Source organism: Pistacia vera, unplaced genomic scaffold, assembly GCF_008641045.1.
Source record: "Pistacia vera cultivar Batoury unplaced genomic scaffold, PisVer_v2 Contig503, whole genome shotgun sequence".
In the NCBI taxonomy this organism is placed as follows: Eukaryota; Viridiplantae; Streptophyta; class Magnoliopsida; order Sapindales; family Anacardiaceae; genus Pistacia; species Pistacia vera.
In genome coordinates this window covers 564650-575835 of record NW_022196339.1, presented here as the reverse complement: position 1 = coordinate 575835, position 11186 = coordinate 564650, and the positions used below count along the sequence as shown (strand labels likewise).

General features: G+C 38.9%; 1 pseudogene; it reads left to right on the top strand.

Moving 5' to 3' along the window:
* Positions 1–648: 648 nt before the first annotated feature.
* LOC116105779 lies at positions 649–4741 on the top strand (annotated as a pseudogene).
* Positions 4742–11186: the final 6445 nt, after the last annotated feature.

Genomic DNA, 11186 nt, shown 5'->3' with positions numbered 1-11186 from the left:
GGTTATAGAATTTTAATCTAATCTTTAAGCAGGAATTCACAATAATTTAAACCAATTTCATTTTAATAAATCTAATTATTAATTAACAAATAAAACCAATTTCAAATAAGTTTAAAGTAAATTATAATAACTTGATAAATAATACCCTAATTTGTCTTAGATATACATTCAAAATTAAACCACTTAATTTTTTTAAATACATAACAAGTAAAAAAAAGAAAAAGAAAAGAAAGTACCGGATAAGCAGGTAAAATCAATAAAAACGCGCTGAAGAGGGCGAGTGGAAAGTAAATGAAGGCCTTTTGGCATCCTTATACCTCCTTGCGTCCATGCAAAACTCCCCACACAACAACTCACACCAAATTAAAAGAATTTTCCTTCAAATATGTTTTGATCTTATTCCTATTTAATCACTTACTACCTTAACCTCTGTAACTTCCCTAACAAATCCACACATCGACTCAACGCTTTTCATTTCACCTTCAGTTTTACCAACAATAAGCCCAATCTATTAAAGCCTGCGAAATTCTGAAACCATTTCCATTATTTATTACTAATTGCGGTGGTTTTTCGTGGTGTTATTCTTTTTTTTTTTTTTCCTTTTTCTATTAGTGTTTTTATTTATTATTGTTTTTTAATAATCGGCCAATGGCGGTTCCATCGACGGTCACACCCGCGGCTCCGGTGTCACTATATGTTGGTGATTTGCACCCTGACGTCACAGATGGTCAACTTTATGAAGCGTTCTCTGAATTCAAGAGCCTCGCCTCCGTGCGCATTTGTAGAGACTCCAGTACTGGCAGGTCCACGTGTTACGGTTACGTTAACTTCCTCTCGCTACAGGATGGTATTTTTCTTCGTTCTTTTTCATTTTAATATTATTCATAATTTTAATAATATTATAATGCTTCTTCATTTCGTTTAATATTTAGTTCTGATTTATTTTCGTTTTTATAGACTTTTTTATTTTATTTTTATTGTTATTGTGCGCAACGTGGACATTAGTAATGTACTAATGCTTGTACTTCGATCATGGTTTTGTTTATTTATTACTTATTAGTTTTGATCTAAGTTTGTTTGGGGTTTGACGACCTAACGAAAATAATTATGGTGCTGTTTGGATGGTGGGAAAATCTTGAGGAAGAGAAAGGAAAGTTTTGTGAGCTTGCAGAATTTTGCAACCACGCTAGCATTATGATTTTGTTTTTGGCAGATGATGTAATTGTTTTTTTATTTTTATGATTTTTTGTGATTGATTTATTCTGTCAATTTTGCTGCAGTTATATTTTTGGTTGTTGTGATAGGAAATGAATGATACATTACATATTCTTTTAATGGGAAGAAAATTAAGTCATTTACTTGATTTAGCTCTATACACCTAGGTTTGAATGAAAATGTGTTAATTAGAGATGCATGTACAGGAAGCAATAAGATTACACATTGTTGGAAATTTCTGGTGCTTTTAGTTCTGGATTGTATGTAGTGTCCGGCATTGCAATGAAGTTTATACCAGAGGAATTAGTTTTCATGTTCGCTCCTTCACTTGCTGTTTTCTGATCTATGTATTATATATATATATCAAATTTTGAAATAATTCCTCCTTAATTTGATTTTTCTCTCTTTTAATTTCGGTAGCAATTCGCGCTATTGAGGAAAAGAATCATACTCAGGTCAATGGTAAAATGTTGAGGATTTCATGGTCTTGCCGTGATCCTGATGCTAGAAGAAGTGGAGTAGGGAATGTGTTTGTAAAGGTCTGTTCCCTTTTTACTATAACAAAATATAAATCAGACTGAGCTTCCACTGTTTTTTTTTTCCCTCTAATTTTAACAGCAATGTAACATGGATTCTGGCAGAACTTGATTGACTCGATTGATAATGTGGGGCTGCAAGAGATGTTTCAGAAATATGGGACAATAATATCTTGCAAAGTTGCGACCTCTGAGGATGGGAAGAGTAAAGGACATGGCTTTGTTCAATTTGAGACTGAGGAATCTGCAAATGCCGCTATTGAGAATCTTAATGGCTCCACTTTTGGTGACAAGCAGATGTACATGCAGCTTTTTTTTTTTTTTTTTTTGGTTTTTAATGCTCTGTCTGAGAATCTGATTAGATGTAGTCTCTTTTCTGGTTTTTATTCCCACTTCTTGGTCTCTTAATGTTTACATTCTTAAATTAGGATTATAATTTATGATGCAGATATGTTGGAAAGTTTGTTAGAAAAGCCGAGTTTTGCCCAGCCCTGATGCTAAATATACGATCTGTACCTTAAATTTGGATCGATGTCACGGAAGAACTTCTGACAGTGAAATTTTCTGAGTTTGGAAAATTGCTAGCCTGGCTTTTGCAAAGGATGAAAATGGGGCCTCGAGAGGTTTCGGCTTCGTGAACTTCGATAATCCAGATGATGCTAGACAGGCATTGAGGCAATGATGGATCACAACTTGTGTTGTTTTGTATTATTATTATTATTATTTGCCTTAATGAGGATTGACAGTGGCCTAATAAAGTTCTCCTGTTTCACTTTATTCCTCTTGAGTAGGGTCTAAGGTGCTGTACGTAGCAAGGGCACAAAGAAAGCAGAGCGTGAGCAAATATTGCGTCGCCAGTTTGAGGAGAAACGTATGAGAAAATCTTGAAATACAAGGTAGTGACTGGTTTAATTTCACTCCTCGGATTTATTTACATATGGTTTTTACTTCTTATTCTTGCATATCTTCGTATAAATTGTAGGGATCAAACATCTATGTCAAGAACATTGATGATGATGTCACTGATGAAGAGCTAAGAGAGCACTTCAGTCAGTGTGGCACCATTACTTCCGCAAAACTTATGCGAGATGAAAAAGGAATAAGTAAGGGCTTTGGATTTGTCAGCTTCTCTACCCCGAGGAGGCCGCAGAGCTGTGAGCACTTTTCATGGTAAGTCGATAAAGCTTTGATTTGGGACTTAAAAATGGGTTTACTTTTCAGTGCCCTAACGTGGAAGAAGGGAAGCTCCCCTCCTTCCTATCCTGTAGTACCTATAATCATATCAGATGTACCAGTACTCGTTTTATTTACCTAGGTTTTCTTTGTATAAGGTTCAAAGGATATAGTGACTATTACTATGAAGGGTCATTCTATGATGCTGGTATCATTGATGGAGATAAGTAGTGTTTTTAATGATTGCACATCTTTATACAATGGTTGCTATCACCATATCTATGCCGGATATCTATACCATCCAGTATTATAAAAATGCCGCCTAATGAAAGTCGGAAAGATTCAAGTGAGCCATCAACTTAGGTATGTTAATACCCAACTTGTTAGCCTCTATTTAGTAGAAAGTATATATTAGGTTCACGGATTTGGTGAGAAGTATATTTTCTAGCAAAGAACTTGTTGATTATTTTAAGGAATGTTGGTATAAGCTGCCAGTTATTTATTAATTTTATACTTAACAGGATATGTTTCACCGCAAGCGTTGTATTGGGCTATTGCTCAAAGGAAGGAGGATAGACAAGTACAACTGCAGCTTCAGTATGCACAGCAGATGGCTGGATTCGGGACCTTCAGCTAATGTAATTCCTGGTGGATATTCTCCTCTACTATACAGCTCCTTCTGGTGTTGTTTCACAATTACCCCCGACGCTGGGCTGATGTACCAACCATTGGGTTTGAGGGCTGGATGGAGGCAAATGCTTTGCTCCTTCAGCCAGACCAGCATTTCAAGCATCAACACTTTCAGTTGTAAGAGTGCTTGTCCAGCTTTACTAAATCTACTATCTGTGGGGATCTTCTGTTAGGTTATGGTTATCCACACACTTGCTTACTTTGGCCTTTAATTTTTGTCAACAGGCTCACAATCAGAAACAGCATAGACAAAACCGGGGTAGGACGAATGGGCATGTGCTTCCACAACTGGGCTCACTATATGCAGCATCCCAATCAATCTGTGGCGCCTTCAAAGATTCAAGCAATCAGCAGGTTTGGATCCTTGTTTTGTACTATTCAATCTTATCAATACATTTCGTGTGCTGACATTTTAGGGTTTGCTCTAGTTACAGTTTCATGTTATTCCATCTCACTGCTGTGTAGCTCTTAATCTTGGTCTCTTATTCTTATATTTGTATCAACAAAATTCTTGTTTACTTCTAAATGCAACCTAAGGTAGCATGTCAGGTTTTACTTGCGTTAATTTGAGTTGCAAAATTAGAGATGATGTCGTCTTTAATGTTATTCAAATTGATTTTTTGTTAATGACTTGTTATACTTTTTGTATATCACAGCGGGGTGGGCAAGCAATATGTACCAAATGGCCGTACAGGTGATATGAATAAAGGATCTGGAGTGACATCTGCTGCTTCTAACTCTTTTGAAGTGGTAGCACGAAAACCAGAGATGCTGAACAGTATGCTCGCTGCTGCTACTCCAGAGCAGCAGAAACAGATACTTGCGAACACTTGTATCCCCTTGTGGAGAAACACCAGGTAAATATTGCATATTGTTCCTAGTTTAAAAATGTATTCAACATAATATTGAAAATATAAAACGCTTGTGCAGCCTGATCTTGTTGCAAAATAACGGGGATGCTTTTGGAGATGGACAACTCGGAACTCCTGCTTTTATTGGAGTCACCAGAGTCGTTAGCCGCCAAAGTGGAGGAAGCTGTGCAAGTACTGAAGCTTTCCCAGGCGAAAGTTTCTGGTCAAGAAGTCCTTCAGTCGAATTACCTATCTGCTGAGGTTGAAGTGAATTGAAAAGATAAAATGCTTAGGACTTGACATAAGATTTCTTGCTCTTGTTTACTTTTTCTTCACAGATAGGAAGGAAGAATTGGTATTTCATATTTTACATTTGATGATTCACTGATATTTAAATTGTAGTGGATGGGGTAGGATAATGATTAATTTAACTTTGATTATTTATATGTCAGATTGTCGTTCTAGACTTTGAGTTGTCTCTGAGTTGAAAAATCCCTTCATCTTGTTTACAGTTTCATTTAATTTTGCACCGATTGGCAAGTTTTACTGTTTTAGCATCACCATGATAATATCGGTTTTAAGCTTACCATGATGACTTTTTTTTGTGTTTCATATAGCGTCTTTCACACTAGATCAGTCAATTTGGACCCATACCCGTGTTAAAAAAAAAAAAGTAGCCCAGGCCTACATCCCTAATTCCTAAAACTAATCTCCATCTGCATCCTCTTCGCCATGGACTCTTCTTTCTTCCCCTCTTTCCTTCTCAGTTTCTCAACCATCTCCTTCTCTCTTCTCTCAACTAAAACCGGCCAGTAAATTGAATTTGGGAGCTGAGGTACAACCGGGATCTTCTTCTCTTTTGTCACTCAAGCGCCTGTTGAAGATGTAAGAATCTGATATTGGAGTAGCATGAAGGGCAACTGAGTTAGCAAAGGTGCAAGAAGAGAGAAATATGCAGAAGAGAAGAGGCAACTGAGTTATCAAAGAGTGCAAGAAGAAGAGAGGCAGATAAGCAACTAAAGTTGCTGAGTATGCCGAAAGAGTATAAGCAGGGAAGAAAGAGAGAAGAATGATTTTTGTATATTATATTTCATGTACAAGAGTTACAATTTATACAATTGCAAATGTAACATGTAAGGAAATAAATGTAAATCAATACATACAAGGCAATAATATAATTCTACCTAAACTACCATACTTGGAGGATATTACAAATCTTCCAAATATGGCTTGTACAGTCGTTCACATGTCAACACTCCCCCTTAAGCTCGTGGTTTATAAATGTCATGAACTCCAAGCTTGCCCAATAATTGTGAATGTTGCCTCTGACACAATGGTTTTGTGAATATGTCGGCTAGCTGATCTGAGGCTCGGATGTGCTCTGTTTTAATTATACCTTCCTGTATCTTGTCTCTAACAAAGTGGCAATCAATCTCTATATGCTTTGTTCTTTCATGGAAGACTGGATTGGCTGCGATGTCGTTGGCTACTTTGTTGTCGCAATATAGTTTAATTGGTGTTTCCACTTGTAGATTCATATCCTGTAATAATCCAAGAATCCATGTGACCTCACATGTGGTTTTGGCCATGGCTCTGTATTCTGCCTCTGCTGATGAGAGCGATACGGTAAATTGTTTCTTTGTTTTCCATGAGATAAGCGATTTCCCAAGTTTAACACAGAAACCAGTGAGGGATCTTCTTGTCATGGGACATGAACCCCAATTTCAGTTGCAGTATGCAGTGACGTTGAGGTCTCATTTCCTTGATAAAAGAAGTCCCAACCCTAGACAACCCTTCAAATGTTTTAGTACCTTCACTGCTGCATCCATGTGGGATTGCTTTGGGGCATGCATGAATTGGCTGAGGATTTGAACTACATAACTGATATCTAGTCGAGTCATGGTAAGATAAATGAGCCTTCCGACAAGCCGTTGATAGTTGGAGCTATCTTCCAATAATGGATCACTCTTAGGATTTTGGCTTTTCTCATCATATTCGTGTGTGGTAAGCTTAACATTTTGTTCTACGAAAATGACACTTGGTTTGCATGCAGCTAACCCTGAATCCACAATGAGTTCAAGCACATATTTCCGTTGGCTGAGGGATATTCCTTCTGAGAAACGAGCAATCTCAATACCCAGAAAAAACTTTGGTGCCCCTAAATCTTTAATGCAAAATGTACTGTGAAGATACTCTTTAAATTCTGTGATTGCTTTCTCGTCGTTTCCTGTAATAAGAATGTCATCAACATAAACTATGAGACTGATGAAAGACTCACCCTTTTGTTTGGAGAATAGGGCATAATCATGCTTGGATTGAGTGAATTCAATGGCTGTGAGAGCTTCCGTGAACTTTGCATGCGACTGCCGCGTTGCTTGCTTTAGCCCTATAAAGATTTCCGTAATCGACATACAAGATTCTCCCCTGATTGCGAAGACCGGGAGGAATATCCATGAAAATCTCTTCATTGAGATCCTCATGAAGAAAGTCATTATGGACGTCCATCTGATGAAGTGGCCAATCATGGTAAGAAACTACAGAAAGGAATGTACGGATAGTGACATGTTGGGCTACAGGGGAGAAGGTTTCCTGATAGTCAAACCCTTCCCGTTGACTAAAGCCTTTGGCAACAAGGCGGGCTTTATACATTTCGATGGAGCCATCAGCACGATATTTTATTTTGTAGACCCATTTACAACCAATAGGTTTCCTGTGTGAGGGTTGGGAAATGAGGTCCCATGTGTGATTGCTAACTAGAGAATTTAATTCTGTCTCCATGGCCTGGAGCCAATAATCATGTCGAACGACATCAGAAAAGGTGATTGGTTCCCAATCGGCGGAAATATTGCTCATACAGAATCTGTGTCCAGGAGATAATCTGTGTCCAGGAGATAATCTGTTAAAACCGACATATTTAGATATGGGATAAGTAATACTTTCCATAGTGGAACAAATGCAATCAGCCGTCCAGACAGGTGGTCGGGTAGCTCTGGAAGACCGACGTAAAGGAATAGTAGCTGGTGAAGAAGTAGGAATAGCCATATCTATAAGTAGGGAAGTATCCTGAGTGGGACCCGAAGAGGAAGGATTCATGGTGTGGGGAGATCTTGGAGGTGTATCAGAAAATGTGGAGTTAGGACGCGAATCAGGAGTATGATCAGACTGTAGCTGAGTAAGCGGAATGGGAACCACAGTGATGGGAGTATCTGGCTGATGATCCAATGAGGCAGGAGCTGATGGAGGGGATGCAGTGGCACTTTCCGAGAAAGGAAAAGAACTCTCATGGAAGACAACATCTCTGCTAACAAAGAATTTGTTAAGTTGAGGATCATAAAGGCGATACCCTTTTTGAAGCATAGGATATCTCATGAAAATACATTTCCTGGCACGAGAAGCAAACTTGTCACGGGAACCCACTATGGTGGAATAACATAAACAACTAAAAACTCGTAAGTGAGTGTTATCAGGTATCTTTCCAAATAGTAATTCAAAAGGAGTTTTACCTCCAATAACTTGTGAAGGCATGCGATTAATGAGATAGGTAGCAGTAATCACACATTCGCCCCAAAAGGTGGCGGGGATATGAGCTTGGTGTTTGAGGGCTCGGGCTACTTCTAAGAGGTGACAGTGTTTTCGTTCAACAATCCCATTTTGTTGAGGAGTATAAGTGCATGAACTCTCGTGGAGAATCTCGTGGGAAAGGAACAAGGAAGAGCACTACTGGTTAAAAAATTCTAAAGCATTGTTAGTCCTAACCCTTTAAACCCTTGTTTGGAATTGTGTTTGGACCATGGAGAGAAAGTTGAGGATATGAGAAAAGGCTTGAGCTTTGGATTGCATAAAGAATATCCAGGTTCCGCAGGAAAAATCATCCACGACAGTAAGGAAATACTAGGATCCATCATGATTGGGAACAGAGTATAGGCCCCAGATATCAAGATGGATTAGGGCAAAAGGGTGGTTTGTGGAGGATTGGACAACTTGTTCTTGGTTGTTTAGCAGTAGGACAAATTGGACAATTAGAGTGAGGTATAGATGCACTGTGACCTATTCTTTGATGGAAAATTCAAGATTTATTATTAAAATTGTCATTACAATAATAGTTTTTATTTCTAGGAAAAGAAAAAAGGCTCCTAGGAGTAGAGACCTTGGTAGGCCTTGCCCAAACCCATCTATTTGTCAGTCAAAAGGTCCTGAAAGGTACACATATCCGGAAGAAATTGCAATGTGCAATCATTGTCAGTGCAAAATTTGTCTATTGATATGAGATTAAAATTGAAAGCAGGGACAAAAAGAACATTTCTGAGAGTTATGCTTTCAGTAAGTTTGACTACCCCTGTGTGGGTGGCGTTGGCAATATTGTCATTCAGCATTCGAATGGATAATTGTGTAATAGTGTTTGTGTGTGATTGGAAATATTGAGGGTCACAAATTGTGTGATCACTAGCACCTGAGTCAATAATCCATAAATCACGGGAAATTGAATTACTAAAACAAAAAGATGTACCTGCATAACTAGCGGAAGCGTTGTTTTGTTGGAAGTTGATTCAGCATCTGGATGAGTTGAGTGATTTGTTCAGGCTTGATCAAGGATGATTGGGCCTTGGATCCTGATGTGGTAGTGACAATCACACTATTTGTGGTCGGATTGCCAATTTTGTTCTTAGGGTAACCATGTAATTTCCAGCATCTGTCCCGATTGTGGTTCTGCCTTTTACAATAGTCACAATGCATTTTTCTATTCGATCAAAATGATCCTGAACCAGTTGATCCACTTTGAGAGTTGATGAAATATGAGCCATTAGATGAATTTCTAAAAGTTTGACCGAGTTGACTATTGACTCTATTGACTTGGTTGACTACTTGTGGGCCGTCAGATTGCTGGAGATGATCTTGGCCATTCATTGCTTTGTATATAAAATTACCCTTCTCTTTCTCATTTGGGAAACCTAGCCGCAACCCTTCCTTTTTGGTTTCTCTGTCAGTTGCAAAGGCCATGGAATCACCCAACCGTGGTGATTCCATGGAGGCTGGTCGTTGACTCTCGTCTTGGACAGCAAGTTAGTAGACACGGCGGAGGGACATTGGTGATGTGGTGGCCAACATTTGGGTGCAGAAGGCCAGGAAATTTTCGTTTAATCTAAGGAGAAAATGGATTAAACGATCTTTTTCTTTGATCTGTTGGAATTGCTGCAGTGTTTCTGGTGGTCCACGAAGAGGATCGGTGATGACATCAAGCTTATTCCATAAGGCCGAGAGTTGATTGTAATAGATCGTCACTGTCTGATTTTGTTGCTTAACGTCGACGAGACTTTGCCGTAGAGTGAAGAGTTTGGCAAGATCCAACTGGCCATACATTTCTTTGATAAATTGCCAGAGCTCCTCTGCGATTTCTGTTGGAGGTAAACCATCAGCAATCTCTTGGGTTAGGGAGTGGCCGATCCACGAACGGACCAGCATGTTACATCTGGTCCAAAGTTTGTGGAGATGGGGTTCTTCTGGTGGTGTGACGGTGCCATCTATAAACTTGTCTTTGTCTTTGGCGATTAAAGGTTGCCAGAAGTCGCGAGCCCAGGTCGCGTAGTTCTTTGTGCCGATGAGAATGTATTTAACTAGAACAAGCTCTGGTCCATCTGATGCGAAGGAATAAAGGGGATCGTCGGGCTCCGGCTGGCAAGATTGGGGTTGTAAGATCTAGAATTTGTGGGGAAATGGGTTCGGGCCGGTTTGAGCCGAAAACCCGAAAGGAAAGGTGTTTGGGCCTGGTTTGGTTATCTTGATTGGGCTCTATATTTGGGTCTGTTTGTGTGTGGGTTTGGTTCAGTTTGGTTGTTTGTTGGATCAGGCCCAATTAGGTTTGTTTGGTTTGGATCCATTTGGTTTTGAATGACTAATCCTTGAATTTGTTTTGCAGGAAAAAAAGGAAAGGGACAGGAGTTGGATTATTGGCACGTAACAAGGAGAGTGGCTGGCAGGGCAACCCGCTCTGATACCATGTAAGTATCTGATATTGGAGTAGCACAAAGAGGCAACTGAGTTACCAAAGAGTGCAAGAAGAAGAGAGGCAAGAGAAGCAACTAAAGTTGCTGAGTATGCCGAAAGAGTATAAGCAGGACCTATCTGCTGAGTTGAATGAAATTGAAAGATAAAATGCTTAGGACTTGACATAAGATTTCTTGCTCTTGTTTACTTTTTCTTCACAGATAGGAAGGAAGAATTGGTATTTCATATTTTACATTTGATGATTCAACTGATATTTAAATTGTAGTGGATGGGGTAGGATAATGATTAATTTAACTTTGATTATTTATATGTCAGATTGTCGTTCTAGACTTTGAGTTGTCTCTGAGATTGAAAAATCCCTTCATCTTGTTTACAGTTTCATTTAATTTTGCACCAGATTGGCAAGTTTTACTGTTTTAGCATCACCATGATAATATCGGTTTTAAGCTTACCATGATGACTTTTTTTTGTGTTTCATATAGCGTCTTTCACACTAGATCAGTCAATTTGGACCCATACCCGTGTTAAAAAAAAAAAAGTAGCCCAGGCCTACATCCCTAATTCCTAAAACTAATCTCCATCTGCATCCTCTTCGACATGGACTCTTCTGTTCTTCCCTCTTTCCTTCTCAGTTTCTCAACCATCTCCTTCTCTCTTCTCTCAACTAAAACCGGCCAGTAAATTGAATTTGGGAGCTGAGGTACAACCGGGATCTTCT